Source organism: Corythoichthys intestinalis, chromosome 5 (genome assembly GCF_030265065.1).
Source record: "Corythoichthys intestinalis isolate RoL2023-P3 chromosome 5, ASM3026506v1, whole genome shotgun sequence".
Taxonomy (NCBI): Eukaryota; Metazoa; Chordata; class Actinopteri; order Syngnathiformes; family Syngnathidae; genus Corythoichthys; species Corythoichthys intestinalis.
The window spans coordinates 17,268,268-17,283,480 of record NC_080399.1 but is presented as its reverse complement, the minus strand read 5'-3'; the positions used below and the strand labels follow the sequence as shown (position 1 = coordinate 17,283,480).

The following is a 15,213-nucleotide window of genomic DNA, read 5'->3' as shown; positions in this document are numbered from 1 at the left end:
GTGTGGTACATCATTGGAAAGCTTAAAATCTCAATTATCTGGGGGAAGAAAATATTGAACAGGAGGGCATCTTTAAAAAAAAAAAAAAAAAATTTAAACAAAAAAACCCGATGTGGAGGTGAGAGCACGCGAGAGCAGAATTACAGACGCCATGACTTTAACGAGATATTATGGCATAATTACCTTGTTTCGATCCAAAAACTCCATGTAGCATGTATAACTGAGTGTCAAGACACAGCTGTGAATGGCCACAGCTGGATTTTTTGGGGATTTTATGGGTGAAACATGGTAATATAACAAGGGTCGCGATGCAGAAATCGCAGACATCAAGGAGTGGTTGAGATTTTTTTCATATATTTACCCTTTTAAAAAAAGTTTTTTTTAAGGTAAAGTTAAGGTTAAAGTAAAAAACATTTTTCAATTTTTCTTTGTTGGGACATATCAGAGAAAATGCAACAGGAACAAAAAAAATACAATTAAGTGATAGTTATGAGGTAGATATCCGTGACTTTTTTACAGACACTTTTTCATTGTGACGTAATTTGTTTAAAATATGCGAGTGAATAATTTTTTTAAGTCTTTTTTTTTTTTTTTAAACAAAATATTAGACATCAAATAATGATTCTAAGCTAAACATTTTGAACATTTTGAATAATCATTATAATTATTACCTTTGTTTTATGGGTGGGTTGAAACAAAAGGTTGCGCGACGTCTGTAAACGGGGGTTTCCAGGGTAAAACGGACAAATTAAAAATAGTTCGGGGGCTTAATGCGCCATGAATCTGCTATGGCAGCATATAGACATATTGTTCTACCAACCACAACGGTTCTTTTGGCTTAAAATATTTATTTTAAAGACGGGTGCAAGAGCAGAATATATATTTGTTTGGGTGTGTTCACTGTATTTCTTTAGATTTAGCACGGGAAAGACATTGAGTGAGTCCTCTCAAATCCACTCACATTGCTTGGAACAGCACAGAACATACTACCGCTAATATTTATAACAAGTTAAACGCCTTCTCGCCTTTGAAAGGTGGCGCTCCCAAACTTCTCTGGCAAGATCAAAGCAGCACCCATTGTTATCTTTAACAAGCTGCAGCTGCCTGCTAAGCAAGAAAAGCAGCAGGAAGGAGTCAGAGGGTGTACGTAATCAGATCGGGACATCTCTATAAAATACTGTATTTATTTTTTAATTGAAAAAAATCCGCGATGGAGTGCGGGCGCGATATTTGAAGCGCGAAGTAGCAAGGGATCACTCTAGTCATTGGTTTTGTCTTCATTGTTACTTTAAAAATGCCTAAAGTAACTTCAAGTTCGATTGTGAAAGTAGTTGAAAAAAGTCACCTTTATCCAATTAATCGATTATTTGTTTAATTACTGGATTTTTGGACTATAAATCGCAGTTTTTAATCATAGTTAGGCTGGGGGTGCGACTTATACTCTGGAGCGACTTATATGTGAAATTATTAACATGTTATTATTAGGGCTGTCAAAATTATCGCGTTAACGGGCGTTAATTAATTTTTTAAATTAATCACGTTAAAATATTTGACGCAATTAACGCACTAGGCCCGCTCAGACAGATTTAAATGCCAGTACAGTGAAAGGCCAACTTGTTAATTGTGTTTTATGGAGTTTTTCCGCCCTCTGCTGGCGCTTGGGTGTGACTTGCATATGTTATGTGGCGTAATGTCGCCCTCTGCTGGCGATTCAGTGTAGCTGATTATTTGGGTTTCGGCGCGCTTTTCTGACGTGATAAGATGTCGACGCGAACTCACACTAATAGACAGTGCTATTCAGACCAGCTAACGTCCGCATCCAGTATTCAGTGGCAGTTCTCATAGCCCCATCACACTGTTTGTGTCTAATACATGCACCGCTTGTGAGTTATATTCCTCCTTTGTTTATATTCATGAGCATTAGATCGTTATTGATGATGTGTATTTGAATTTGTTCACATATATGGTGAAATGCAGTTACATTGTTAGATGCTTGTGAGCTAATTGGCTAGTGCTACTGCTCAAATGGACACGTGTGTGTACATTTTATGTTATTTTGTGATTTATGCAAGTTATTGACACATTGCCTTGTTATTTTCAGTTTTACAAAAATACAAGAAACGTGCTCCTGTCAAAAAGAGATGACTTCAGTAAAGCCCATGCAACTTTGCCACACCGTCTGATTTCTTTTTGGAACTTATGTTCGCTGTCTGTCAATTTGTGTACTCACACACATTGAGGAGAGAATAGGGCTACTAGTATATTTTTTGATTGAAAATTTTACAAATGTTATTAAAACGAAAACATTAAGAGGCATTTTAATATAACATTTCTATAACTTGTACTAATATTCATCTTTTAAGAACTACAAGTCTTTCTATCCATGGATCACTTTAACAGAATGTTAATAATGTTAATGCCATCTTGTTGATTTATTGTTATAATAAACAAATACAGTCCTTATGTACCGTATGTTGAATGTATATATCCATCTTGTCTTATCTTTCCATTCCAACAATAATTTACAGAAAAATATGGCATATTTTATAGATGGTTTGAATTGCGATTAATTGCGATTAATTACGATTAATTAATTTTTAAGCTGTAATTAACTCGATTAAAAATTTTAATCGTTTGACAGCCCTAGTTATTATATAATTTCACAAGTTATTTTGGTGTTTTGGAGTGACACTCATGGTTTGGTAAACTTGTTAGCATGTTCTTTATGCTATAGCAGGGGTCCCCTTCTGCCGGGCCGCGGACCGGTACCGGTCCGTGGCGCATTTGCTACCGGGCCGCAAAGAAATAATAATTTATTAATGACCGAATTCTGGCCGAATTAACCCTGTGTCCCTGTTTAACACACCAATACCAACACCCTGTCTGCTCTAGATATAATACTACAGGATAGATTAGAATGTCGTCATAGAAATGCATTGATTGGAATGCTAGCAGGACATCTTGTTTTGTGTATATAATATATCATTGGGCGCTTGTCCTCGATAATAATGTATTACAAGGCCGCAAGCACAACAAATTTGTTCCCGGAAATAGTTAGCCCCCACACGAGCGAAGATGACTGGAAAACAGACGTCTTTGGAGATATTTTTTCGGCGAAAAGGGCACCTGAATAGCCAGAAGGTGAGGCTTAAAACCTCGAAGACCCACGAACTGCGAAGAAGTGGATTCGTGACCCATTTGTGAATAAACCGAGTGATTTGAGCATGTCTGTGCAACAGTAGAGGAGGATCAGCTTGTAGAGATCGCAAATGACGGCGACCTTAAACGTACATTTGAGACAACAACTCTACCGAGGTTCTGGATTAAAGTCATTCCGGAATATCCTGACATCGCTACGAGAGCATTGAAAACTTTGCTCCATTTTCCAACATCGTATCTTTGTGAAGCAGGCTTCTTAATTAATGCTTAACGACAAGACAAAGTCGTTAATGGTGAGAGAGCGGTGTGCAGTTGTTGTGTGCAGCTAACATGGCAGGATGTATCTGAAGAGAACTTTTCTACATGTCCTTCCATGATCAAATGCAAGTTAATATTCCTTTCTTTAAAGAAAGTTTGTAGTGTTTACTTTGGAATCGCTGCATTTGCGGCCATGTTTAACGTTACGCGCATGCGCGGAACCACATTGTTGCAATTTTTGATGGGTTGCAAAATTGATCAGAACACCGGTCCGTGAAAAAAAGACCCAAATAACACCGTCTAACAACATCCGTGGTGCAAAAAAGGTTAGGGACCACTGTGCTATAGTTATCTGAATAACTCTTAATAGCTATGTTATGATAACATACCGGCCACGTTCCAATAACGTTGTTAATCATCATGTAACATTATCATTAGGGCTGCAGCTTTGGAATAATTTAGTAATCGAGTAATCGACTGAAAATCCTATCGATTAATTGAGTAATCGGATAAAACAGTTTTTTGTTTTTAGGTAAAGAGCAATTATAAATATAGATGAGAAAACAAGACATTTCATCTAATCTTGAACCATTTTCAGTCAATCAATGACTTTATTTTCGATGAACATTGTTGGAAACAGCCAACAACTTAATTGCATCTCAAATGTGACTAAAAAAAGGACTAATTCACTGCTTTCACTTAAAAAAATGTTTAGATCTTATAAAAAATATATATATTTTTTACCTAAAAATGTCATTACGCTTGATAACACACATTGCTTAAACGTTATGGGTTTTTCCCCACATGTTTCAATTGAATTTCCACTTGTGTCAAGCTATAAATTCTAGTTAAGTTTTAAGTTAGTCTAAACCAGGGCTGTCCAAACTTTTTGCAAAGGGGGCCAGATTTGGTGTGGTAAAAATTTGGGGGGCCGACCTTGGCTGACGTCCTTTACGTAGAACGATATATTTAAGCAAATTTTAGCAAGCCATTCTGTGTGTCACATTTGCTTTATTATTATTTTTAATGAATAATTTCAACAATCTCGCAACTAGCCTTTGTGGCGTTCTCCTTCGACTCTCGGGCTCTTGCGAAATACTGCTGCTGTAAAATTAAACTAGCTTGAAGTTGCTTCAATTTCTCGCTACGCATCTTCCCTGTAATCTTGTTGTACTGTACATGTCAGTGTGTCTTGTTTGGTAATATCGCCTCATGTTGAACTAAAAAAAAAACAGCGACTGTCTCTTTACTAATGAGGCAGACACAGTTGTTGCGTATTTTAGTGAAGAAATAGTCCAATTTTCACCTATCCTTGAAGGGTCGGCCGTCGCAGTCAACTTTCTTTTTTTTGTTGATTGTTGCCATTTTAGAAAATTGTGAGTAAAGGGTCACACGGGGTAATGTTGCTAAGAGTGCTCCTGCCTTTCAGTGGGTAAATGAGGAGCAGCATTTAGTGTGTAAACTACTTCATATACTGGTAGCAGTACTGCTGACCAATTTATTAAGTCTGTGTGCGAGCCAGACGTTATTGATTTCATGACACAGGCTGGGGGCCGGGTGAAATTTGACCACGGGCCGCATTTGGCCCCCGGGCCGGCCTTTGGGCATGTCTGGTCTAAACTGTAAGTCCTGATAGGATTTTGAGTTTTTGCAGTGGTCAAAATAAATGCTGTGCTGTATTGGAGCACATTAGGCACCAGTGCTACTTGGTGTTTTATCCAGCAATGACTACTGAGCTAAAATTGACAGTTAGCATTGTTAAGTTTTTATTTTACACCCTAATCACTCTACAGCGCTGTTTTCACAGATAAAATAAAGCCTGTATGTAAGAGTTAGCCACGCATCGACAGTGGTCATAATGAATAGAAACCTAAACCTCCGCAGGGATAACGTTACGTGAGCGAGTCACACTAACGTTAATCTTATTTATGAGCGCTGGGAAGAGTACTGCTTAAAGATGGCGGCTGTTTTATTAACGCCGCCGAGTCGGTCATTTTGCATCTAGTTCTACGTACATGTGATATCTATGACACGCATCAGACGCTACTTGCTACCACCGTAGCAACATGCGGGCGTAGTTTTTAGCAATGTCGGCGCAGTTTGTAACAGCTGTCGGCTGCAGTAAGGTTTTTTTTTTTTTTTTATTGCTTCTTCCTCTACGCACGTGATGTCAGTGCGTTGTCCCGCATTAAAAGTAGTCCGGGCAAAACGTGATGCTTAGAGCTGGCAAAATTAAACGATTCCTCGAGGTGAATAAAATTACTCGGATCAGTTTTTAAACTCGAGTTACTCGAGTTGCTCGAGTATTCGTTTCAGCTCTAATTATCATACTGTACACTTATTCAGCATGTTATTCTCTATTGTATTTTTATTTTAAATTGCCTTTCAAGATGACATATCTGTTCTATGTGTTGGATTTTATCAAATAAATTTCCCCCAAAAATGCGTCTTATATATGTTTTTTTCCTCTTCGTCGGGCATTTAACGGCTGGTGCGACTTATAATCAGGTGCGACTTACAGTCCGAAAAAATATAGTAATCGTCTGATTAATCAATTATAAAAATAATCGTTAGTTGCAGCCTTACTAAAAAGTAACAAAATAATCCAGAAATGCAATGGCTATGCCAAAAGAAACAAAAACATATATGGTTTAGATCCCGCAACAGTCCCGGAAAAGTGGAAAGAGGAAATACTGTAAAAATTACAGTAATGTAAAATGTTTGGAACGTTTGTTAAAAATGAATGAATAAATAAATAAATAAATAAAAATACTTTTTCTTCCCTGGTATCAGATTGGAACTTGACCTCTGATTTATGTGCAAAAATACGCGATCGGGACATCCCTAATTATTACATTTTTTAATCAATACTGATGAGCTGAAAACTACAAGGCGGTTCGCGACGACTCTACATCTCTCCCTTATTTTAGATACTGCAAAATCGTATTGGACATGTGTATTTTATCTTTGAGACTTATCTCAAAACCTCTGACTAATAATATAAGATCCAAATACCGCACCGCTATCTTGGACGGCGCTATGATAAGAGTTTTAGTGACGACTACCTTTGGTCCAAAAAGTAAATGCCACATCACTGAGGAGGTGACGAGACTAGAAGGACACATTGCAAAGAAGGGTGATCATATATTTAGAATGGGAACTGGAAGGAGCATGTCTTCAGCTCATCACTTGCACTCTCTCATTTTTCGGCTCCCCAAGACAAGAGAGAACTCGACCTATTTTAGGCTTTATGTGCTGCCTTATTCAGTTAATCAAATCTAAAATCAACCAGGACAAGATTACGTCACATGAGCGAGTGTCAACCGCACGCTTGGAAAGGGTTACAGTTGAAGTCGGAAGTGCTGCTGTACAAAAACGTTGGGAAAACGCATTGATTTTTTGATACTATTGTCGAGACATTCAATGTTGAACAAATCTACACTTATCATGATTTTCCCTCTGAGTTTGTGTGACACGGTTGTACCTTGTCAGTTTGGCATGAATGTGATAACTTTCTAACTAACTAAAATTAATACGTTTAACAGTTTTTAAATGTCATTTGAATTATAATGATATTAATATGCAACTATGTTGAGATGCTTAATGCTTCCATGTGCGTCTTAGGAGTGGGAACCTCTTGTTACCTCACGATACGATATGATTTGTGATACAAAGCTCATGATAACTACGATCTGACGATATGGCGATACAACGATTATCGATACATTGGTCAGGAAATCATTCAAGGATATTCTACAAACAACTAATAAACAGAAAAATAAGCTTCTGCTGTGATTTGGAATGAGTTTATCACTAGTAGACGTCCAATCCATTTGAACTGGGAGGGTAGCAGCGAATGAACGAATATTCGTTCATTCGCTGCCATCCCTCCCTTTTCAAATGGGTTGAACGTCTATGGCCATCATTGGCAGCCAATGCCAGACAATGAGGTCTATGGCCGGTAATGGCAGCCAATGCCAGGCAATGAGGTAATTTTGGGCTTTTGGGTAATTTTATCTGTTCATTTTCAGTTACTTCCTGTTGATTTTGGGGTATTTTATGGGTCTCTTCCTGTTTATTTTGAGTTACAGAACAGAAAATGACCTGTAAATACCCTAAAATGAAAACAGCAAGTGACCTGGAAATGCCCTGAAAATCTGGACAGAATGACTGTGAATACTCTGGTTTCGAATGAACGAACGTTCCCAGTCTAAATGGATTGGGCGTCGAGCACCGTCAATGCAGCCTTAGAGTTAATACTATTATGGTGGAAAATTTTGGTAGCAACTTGTTGGTTCTTTTTTTTTTTTGTTTAGACACTGACACCTTTTCACAGCGATATCTCGATTCTTGGCAGGAACTTATCGATACCCTTTTGGGATACAAATTATCACAATATATCACCATTTCTATATGTTGTCACACCCCTAATGATAATGTTACATGATGCATGAACAACGAAATGCGAATGTGGCCGGTACGTTTACGTAACATACCTATTAATTAGAGATTTCCCGATCGATCGGCATCCGATCACGTCATTTTCAAAGTATCGGAATCGGCAAAAAAATATCGGACATGCCTTTTCTTAATATATATATTTTTTAATTAAATCGTTTTCTAATTGTATTTAATGTTACAGACATAATATGTTACGCTCATCCAGAGTCTTTAGGCTTAGGGTAGGGTTATCAAATTTATCCCGTTAATGGCTGTATTTTTTTTTTTTTTTAATTTATCATGTTAAAACATTTAACGCAATTAATGCATGCGCTGCACGACCCATTCACGCATTGTCGCGTTCAATCTGTAATGGCGCGTTTTACCTATATATAAAGCTAAAAGGCAGCGTAAAATGAGTAGAGTGGATTTTGGCAGCCTTTGGAGCCTTTTTTTTATTGGCTAAAGCCTTACAATCCCTCTCCCAACGACTAGAAATATCGTGGGAAGCAATGTGGGGAAGAAAGGTAGTAATTGCTCTTTTTCTTAACACCCTATGTTATTTCCCAACGCAACGATATATCAATTGGTACCACTACGCACAGTCATGGTTCCACTTCCCATCATGCATTTGGGCTTAACAGTTAAATGGCTACAGTATCATTTACTGAAAGCTCAACAAATACACTCGATGGTAATATTTAGTCACAATTTACAAAGTCACATTTATCCTTTAAGAATTACAAGTCTTTCTATCCATGGATCCCTCTCACAGAAAGAATGTTAATAATGTAAATGCCATCTTGAGAATTTATTGTCATAATAAACAAATACAGTACTTATGTACTGTATGTTGAATGTATATATTCGTCCGAGTTTTATTCATTTTTTTCTTAATGCATTGCCAAAACGTATATGATCGGGAAAAATTATCGGTAATGATTGGAATTGAATGGGGAGCAAAAAAAAAAAAAGCAATCGGATCTGGATATATCGGGATCGGCAGATACTCAAACTAAAACGATCGGGATCGGATCGTGAGCAAAAAAAAACATGATCGGAACAACCCTACTATTAATAGTTATTCAGATAATTATAGCATGAAGAACATTCTAACAAGTTTACCAAACCATCAATGTCACTCCAAAACACCAAAGTAGCATGTGAAATGATATAATAATGTGTTAAATATTTCACACAAAAGTCATTCCAGAGTATAAGTCTCACCTCCAGCCAACTATGGAAAAAAATGCGACTTATAGCCTGAAAAATACAGTAGGTGTTCCAAAAAGTTTTTGTGAATGAATATTGTCAACAAAAAAAATAATTGCAAAATAAGTAAAAAAACAAAAACAAGAAAGTTCATAAAAAAATATTAGACTTGTCGACTTATCATTGGTTGGCTGTCATAGGAATTTTAGTACATCAAGCCTTTGATGTAGTACAGTTGTAGTTGATACCTTTGTTCATTTTGTGAAGTCACTGGCTGCCATTGAAACAGATAGACGTCCAATCCATTTTGACTGGTAGAGGTTGCAAGACAAAATAGTTTGGACGTCTATCGCCGTCAATGGCAGCCAATAAATTAATATTCACTACTGTACAGCACATTTTCCAAACAGGCTGTTGCTGTGCTAATTGTACTGGCATTCTGCCTGTGCACAAGCCGGAGCAGCCATTGTGTGGATGCACTGACTGGCTTACATCATTGAAGAGGCTGCACTCGATCTGCGCAGGCGTGCAAACAACAACAACAAGGAAAAACTGATATTAAAGTCTGCCCGTAGACAATAAAGCTGTCATACACAAAACATAAACGCATACTGGGAAAATTGCTTTGAAAATGTGCATGGCTTAACAACATTCCCATGCTAGGTTACTATGTGTGTGGTTGCATATGGCTCGTGTTCAAAAAATACCAAAAAGACGTCGTCTTACCTTGTTAGAGGTAGCTCGAACCGGAACCAGCATGTTGCCCGGGTGAGTGTGCACCAGAAACGGGTCAAAATGGGAACACGAGACCGAGCAAGAAAGCAGCAGAGCCCGAACACGTCCTTGTTTTGTCCCCCTGCAGCTATGCAGCGCTGCCCGTCCCGCCTGCCTGCTGTCAAAAGAGGGGACCCGCACGTCCGTAGAAAAGCAAGCCGAGGCTCACGCCCGCCGGAAGTGACGACGACAAAGACACTCCACTCGGGCCCGCCCCGTTTCCGCGACTGAGAGCGACACACCTACACTTCCAGCCAATGGGAAGTTTCCCTTTCAGAAGGTGCGGCCCCTTTAAAAAAAAAAATGAGGCTGTTGGGGAGGTAGTGGGGGCTGTAAAACGCCCCTTTTTCCCTTTCCCAAAAGTCCTCACATGACCTCCTCAGTACATTGATCTATTTCTAGAATACATAAATCAAATAAAATGAAACAAATAATAATTTGGTGTTGAGTAAAAAACAAAATTACATCACTGACATTGCTTTAGCATTTTTAACCCTTTTAACCATAGGCGGAGTTTGACGTTTGGGGCAGGGGTGGCACAACATGTTGATGACCCCAAAACACAGTGTCACCAATAAAATTAACTTACAATAATATTTAAAATAATAAGTTCACAAGGAGCGTTTTTTGTTTCCCATCATTCTTAAACTCATTCACTCTCAGCAGGGCTGGCCCAGCCTATACGCAGACTATACAGCTGCTTAGGGCCCCTGACCACTAGGGGGCCCCCAATCTGGCAATTGTTTAATTTATATTCTATTTTGTTTACTACAGTTTGCTTTATTTGACTTTTGTGAGTTTTGATACTTGATTACAAGCTTTAAAAAAATAACTTTTTTTCCTCTTTTAGAAAAAGGTGCTATCTACTGTAAGTACTGACAATCATTTAGTGTGAGAAGTTTGAAGTATGCAGTGTAACAAAATCTGATTAATATACAAATATGGGTTGGATTGCATGAATGGGTTTCACAGTACACTGTGACGAAATGGTGGGCCAAAAATATGGGCCCCTTTGTATTATTTCGCTTAGGGCCCCCAAATGGTCTGGGCCGGCCCTGCTCCCAGCCATTTTCACCGGAGCAAGGCCCTTCGCTCCTGGCCATTTTACTGGATTTTGACTGATTTTGCAAGGCCCACAGAAAATTCTGTTCTATTTCTATATAAACATAGAACCCACCAAAAGAAAGATTAGACTCTCGTCTTTCAGCAGTAAAAAAAAGAAGTTCATATCTTTTTCCATTCTTTAGAAATCAGCATTAGAAAATAGCTGTTTGAGCAACTTTCCAATTTCTGATGAAAAACGGAGAAATCGAGCTTTTTGTGAAAGCATACATTTCAAACATAACTTTGACTTATACACAGCTATTTTTTGCTTTAGTTGCATCCCAAATATCTGATTAATGTTTTCCTGTTACAAAATAAGATAAACAACAAGACAATTAGAGCTTTTGATAGCAACGTAACAATTTATTTACACATAACTAACTGAAAGATAACGCCGTTTTGGCCACGACAGCCAATTAAACTTTTCCGTCATCGCCGTCTGTCTCATAAAGATGAATTTATCGCGAGCAGCACGGACTCAAAGGCATTGTCCGCTGCACTAGTGGTTCCGGTCGTTCCGCTCGGTTGTCCAACGCCTGGCATCCCGGGCGTCCTACCGGTTGTTCTGCTCGGTCGGCCGCCGCCTGGCATCTATTCGGTTGCTTCCGCTGGCGCCCGGCCGTGCGGCTTGGCCGTTTGTTGCCATTGAATCGGGTTGCGGGTCTTACCAAATGCGCTACTGCCCTCCAGTGGCCAGTTTTATTATTTTAAAATGGATTTTCAGCTTTGTGCTTTGGAGCTAAATTGACTCACGACCCAGGGATGTCTTTTTTGGAAAAAAATAAAAATAAAAAACGTAAAAGACGTATGAATACGTCTTTGGGACACTGAAACAATTAAAAATAGAACGTTATTTATACGTTTTTTGGAGCAAATTAGTTAAGGGGAATTCTAAATCAGGCTGCTTAGGCAATGCTTTTCGCCAAGATCGTCATCCATTAAATTTGGTACGTGTGCCGGTGTCGTGCCAATGTAGTTACCCCAGTCAAAAAACTGTATTCCTCTGGGCGGAACCATATGGAGGTAGATCTGTCTTTATTATTCAATTAAAAAAAAGTTGCTTCAATAGAAAAAAAAAAAAAAAAAAAAAAGTTGCTTCAATCAAAATATACATATTCAACCAAAAAAAACTCACTTCAATTAAAAAAAAAAAGTGTTTGCAAAAATAAATTTGAAACTAAAAAAAAATGCATGTAAAAGCCTTTTTTTTCCTTTGATTAATTTTTATTTTATTTATTTATTTATTTATTTATTTATTTTTATTGAAGTCAAGTGTTTTTTTTTTTTTTTTTTTTTGATTGAAGCAACTTTTTGATTGAAGTAATGTTGATATGTTGATTTGTGTTTGGGCCACATTTTGGCTAGGACATTTTTCTCTTTATTATTTAATCAAAAATTAAGTTGCTTCAAAAACAAACATAGATTTTCAAAAAGAAAAATCAATCAAAAAAAGAAAAATTTCAATCATAGAAAAAAGTTTTTGAATGCGAAAAAATATTTGAGATGGAAAAATTTGCATTTGAACACTTAAATTTTCATTGAAAAAGATTTCTTTGATTGAAGCAATCCTTTTTGTATTTGGGACATATTTATGATTAGGGCATTTGTGTCTAAATCATTCAATCCCCCAAAAAGTTGCTTCAATCCCCAAAAATATCTTCAATCAAAGAAAAAAAAAATGTTTCTCTAATATATATATTTTTTAAATTATATGCAAAGCAAATGACTGTCTAAGGTGCTCGAAATAAATTTCGACCCATTATAAAAATGTTTTTTCATTCATTTTTGTTGCAGTTTTATTGCTTTACAACTTTTATATATACTGTATATAGGAAAGTCAATTACATGCAATGACATTTTTCGGCCACCGGTGTGGGGGGGTCTGGACCCCCTGCCCCCTCCTTAAAATCCGCTTATGCTTTTAACTCATTTAATTAGCTGGCCCTGAAGGCAATGGACGTCCAATACATTTTGACTAAAGGGGATGGAAGCGAATCAGTCAAAATACATGGATGACTATATTGCTGTCAAATGCATTAAGATGAGCATTTGCATCCATTTTTCCTAGTTTAAAGCAACATTAGGTAATTTTTCAACCTTTATAAAATATTTTCATCATACGCGGAGATTAAAGTGCGTATGACACCAAAAAGCATGTTTAATTCATATTTCACGCTGTGTTTTATGCTCCTGAATGAAATGGACCGCTTGGATGTGTGTGGAAGCGATCGTTTCATATATTCAATTTTTGAATCCCGCGCCATGAAAATGAGTAACTTCCAGCTCTAGTCTCGGGTTTAGGATGAATGCCAATGTGACGTCATCCGGGTCAGCATCTCACAATACAGCATTGCTTTAGAGCAGGGGTGTCCGAAATTTTTGCAAAGGGGGCCAGATTTGGTGTTGTAAAAATGTGGGGGGCCGACCTTAGCGTAGAACAATATATTTAAGCAAATTTTAGCAAGCCATTCTGTGTGTCACGTTTGCTTCATTTATTTATTTTTTATCGCAACTAGCCTTTGTGGCGTTCTTTCAACTCTCGGCCTCTTGTGAAATATTAATGCTGTAAAATTAAACTAGCTTCAAGTTGCTTCAATTTCTCGCAACGTATCTTCCCTGTAATTTTGTCGTACATGTCAGTGTGTCTTGTTTGGTAAAATCGCCTCACATTGAACTCTTCAAAAACAGCGACTGTCTCTTTGCATATGAGGCAGACACAGTTGTTCCGTATTTTAGTGAAGAAATAGTCCAATCTCCACCTATCCTTGAAGCGTCGGCCGTCGCAGTCAATTTTTTTCTTGATTGTCGCCATTTTAGAAAATTGCGAGTAAAGGGCCACACGGGGTAATGTTGCTTAGAGTGCTGCTGCCTTTTAGTGGGTAAGTGAGGAGCAGCATTTAGCGTGTAAGCGACTTCAAATGCTGGAAGCAGTACTGTTGATCAATTTATTAAGTCTGTGTGTGGGCTAGACGTTATTGATTTTATGACAGAGCCTGGGGGCCGGATGAAATTTGACCACGGGCAGCATTTGGCCCCCAGGCCGGACTTTGGACATTACTGCTTTAGAGCATGCAGATGGACTGCTGATTCAGCTGATTTTGCGGATTCATTCGCTTATTTTTTGCATCACGCCAGCCAAACAGCTGCACGCTTTTGTAGCTGCACCAGGGAGCGGCGTGTGAGCCTTTTTGGGTTTCAGAAAGTTCCCGTTCACGCCGAGATCGGCCAAGACAAGTGTGCGACAACTGTAAGACCATTAGATTTATGAGGAAGTGAGTCAACATCATGTTTTGTATTATGTCAAATACTGGGATCATGGTACACGTTTTAATATGGAGGTGGCTTGCATTTTGTGGCTGACAATGCTCCTTGTCCAACGAAAATGCCACTTGGCCGACCGTCGGCTTGTCGCAAAGTAAGACTTCACTCGGTTGGGGTTAGCATGTCGGCTAGCTGTCACGCCTCTTGGTTTGTTTACATCCTCCGAAGCCGGGGCAGGGAAAAGCCGGACTAACTACGGTGGCATAAAATATCGTTCTGGAGGTGCGACAGTAAAGGTGAAGTCGACAGTTTTGACCATTATTGAGTAATTTAGCCGTGTCGGACTGAAAAAAAAAAATGCATTTTTAATATTTCATATTCCATTTAGCACAAGACTATTAGTTATTTGTCATGACCATCCCATTTATTTAGCAATTATGGAAAAATAATTTGATAAAAAGAATATCCAGTAAAGATATTGGAGTAGAGAGATTGAAACAATGACATTTGCAGCTCTCTTCGTCACATTTTCCTCATTCTGAATTATTCCCCCTCAATGGCCTGAATTCTAAATCAGATGAAACCATGAACCTGCCGACGTCATCCTCCTGTTGGGGATGCTAGAGCCCTATAATGGTAGGCGTGGCTAAACGGATCCGTAACGATGGCAACATCAGGATAAAGGAACACAAGAAACTAGAGGAATACATAGCAAGGAAGAGCTAGAGAGAGCCTGGAAGGTGAAAGCAACAATGTGATCATAGAAGCATTTGGGGCCGTGTCTCCAACACTGGAGAAGTAGCTCCAGAAGATACCTGGAGAAACATCAGACATCTCCAGTCCTAGGAACGGCAAAGATACTGCGCAGGACCCTCAAGCTTCCAGGCCTCTGGAAGATGACTCAAGCTTGAGATGAACAGCCACCCATACAAAAAGGTTGAGAGGGTCTGTGTTTGATGATTGAATTTGTATTAGTTTGTTCATTTTTCAAACGTAATTGTGTAT

General features: G+C 38.3%; 1 protein-coding gene across 8 annotated transcripts in view; it reads right to left on the bottom strand.

Annotated features, from left to right (window-relative positions):
* Positions 1–15,213, bottom strand: part of pparab (peroxisome proliferator-activated receptor alpha b) — a 184,005-nt gene that overhangs the window by 79,482 nt on the left and 89,310 nt on the right. The window contains exons 1-2 of one of the 8 annotated variants that reach the window (XM_057836794.1): positions 9,796–9,983; positions 9,562–9,585 (exon numbers count right to left, since the gene is read on the bottom strand). The exons of 6 other annotated variants lie outside the window; for them this stretch is intronic. The gene's annotated coding sequence lies outside the window, so the exon portion shown is untranslated. Of the gene's footprint in view, positions 1–9,561; positions 9,586–9,795; positions 9,984–15,213 lie in introns of those variants that run through there. One more of the 8 variants, XM_057836793.1, reaches the window with a different exon arrangement.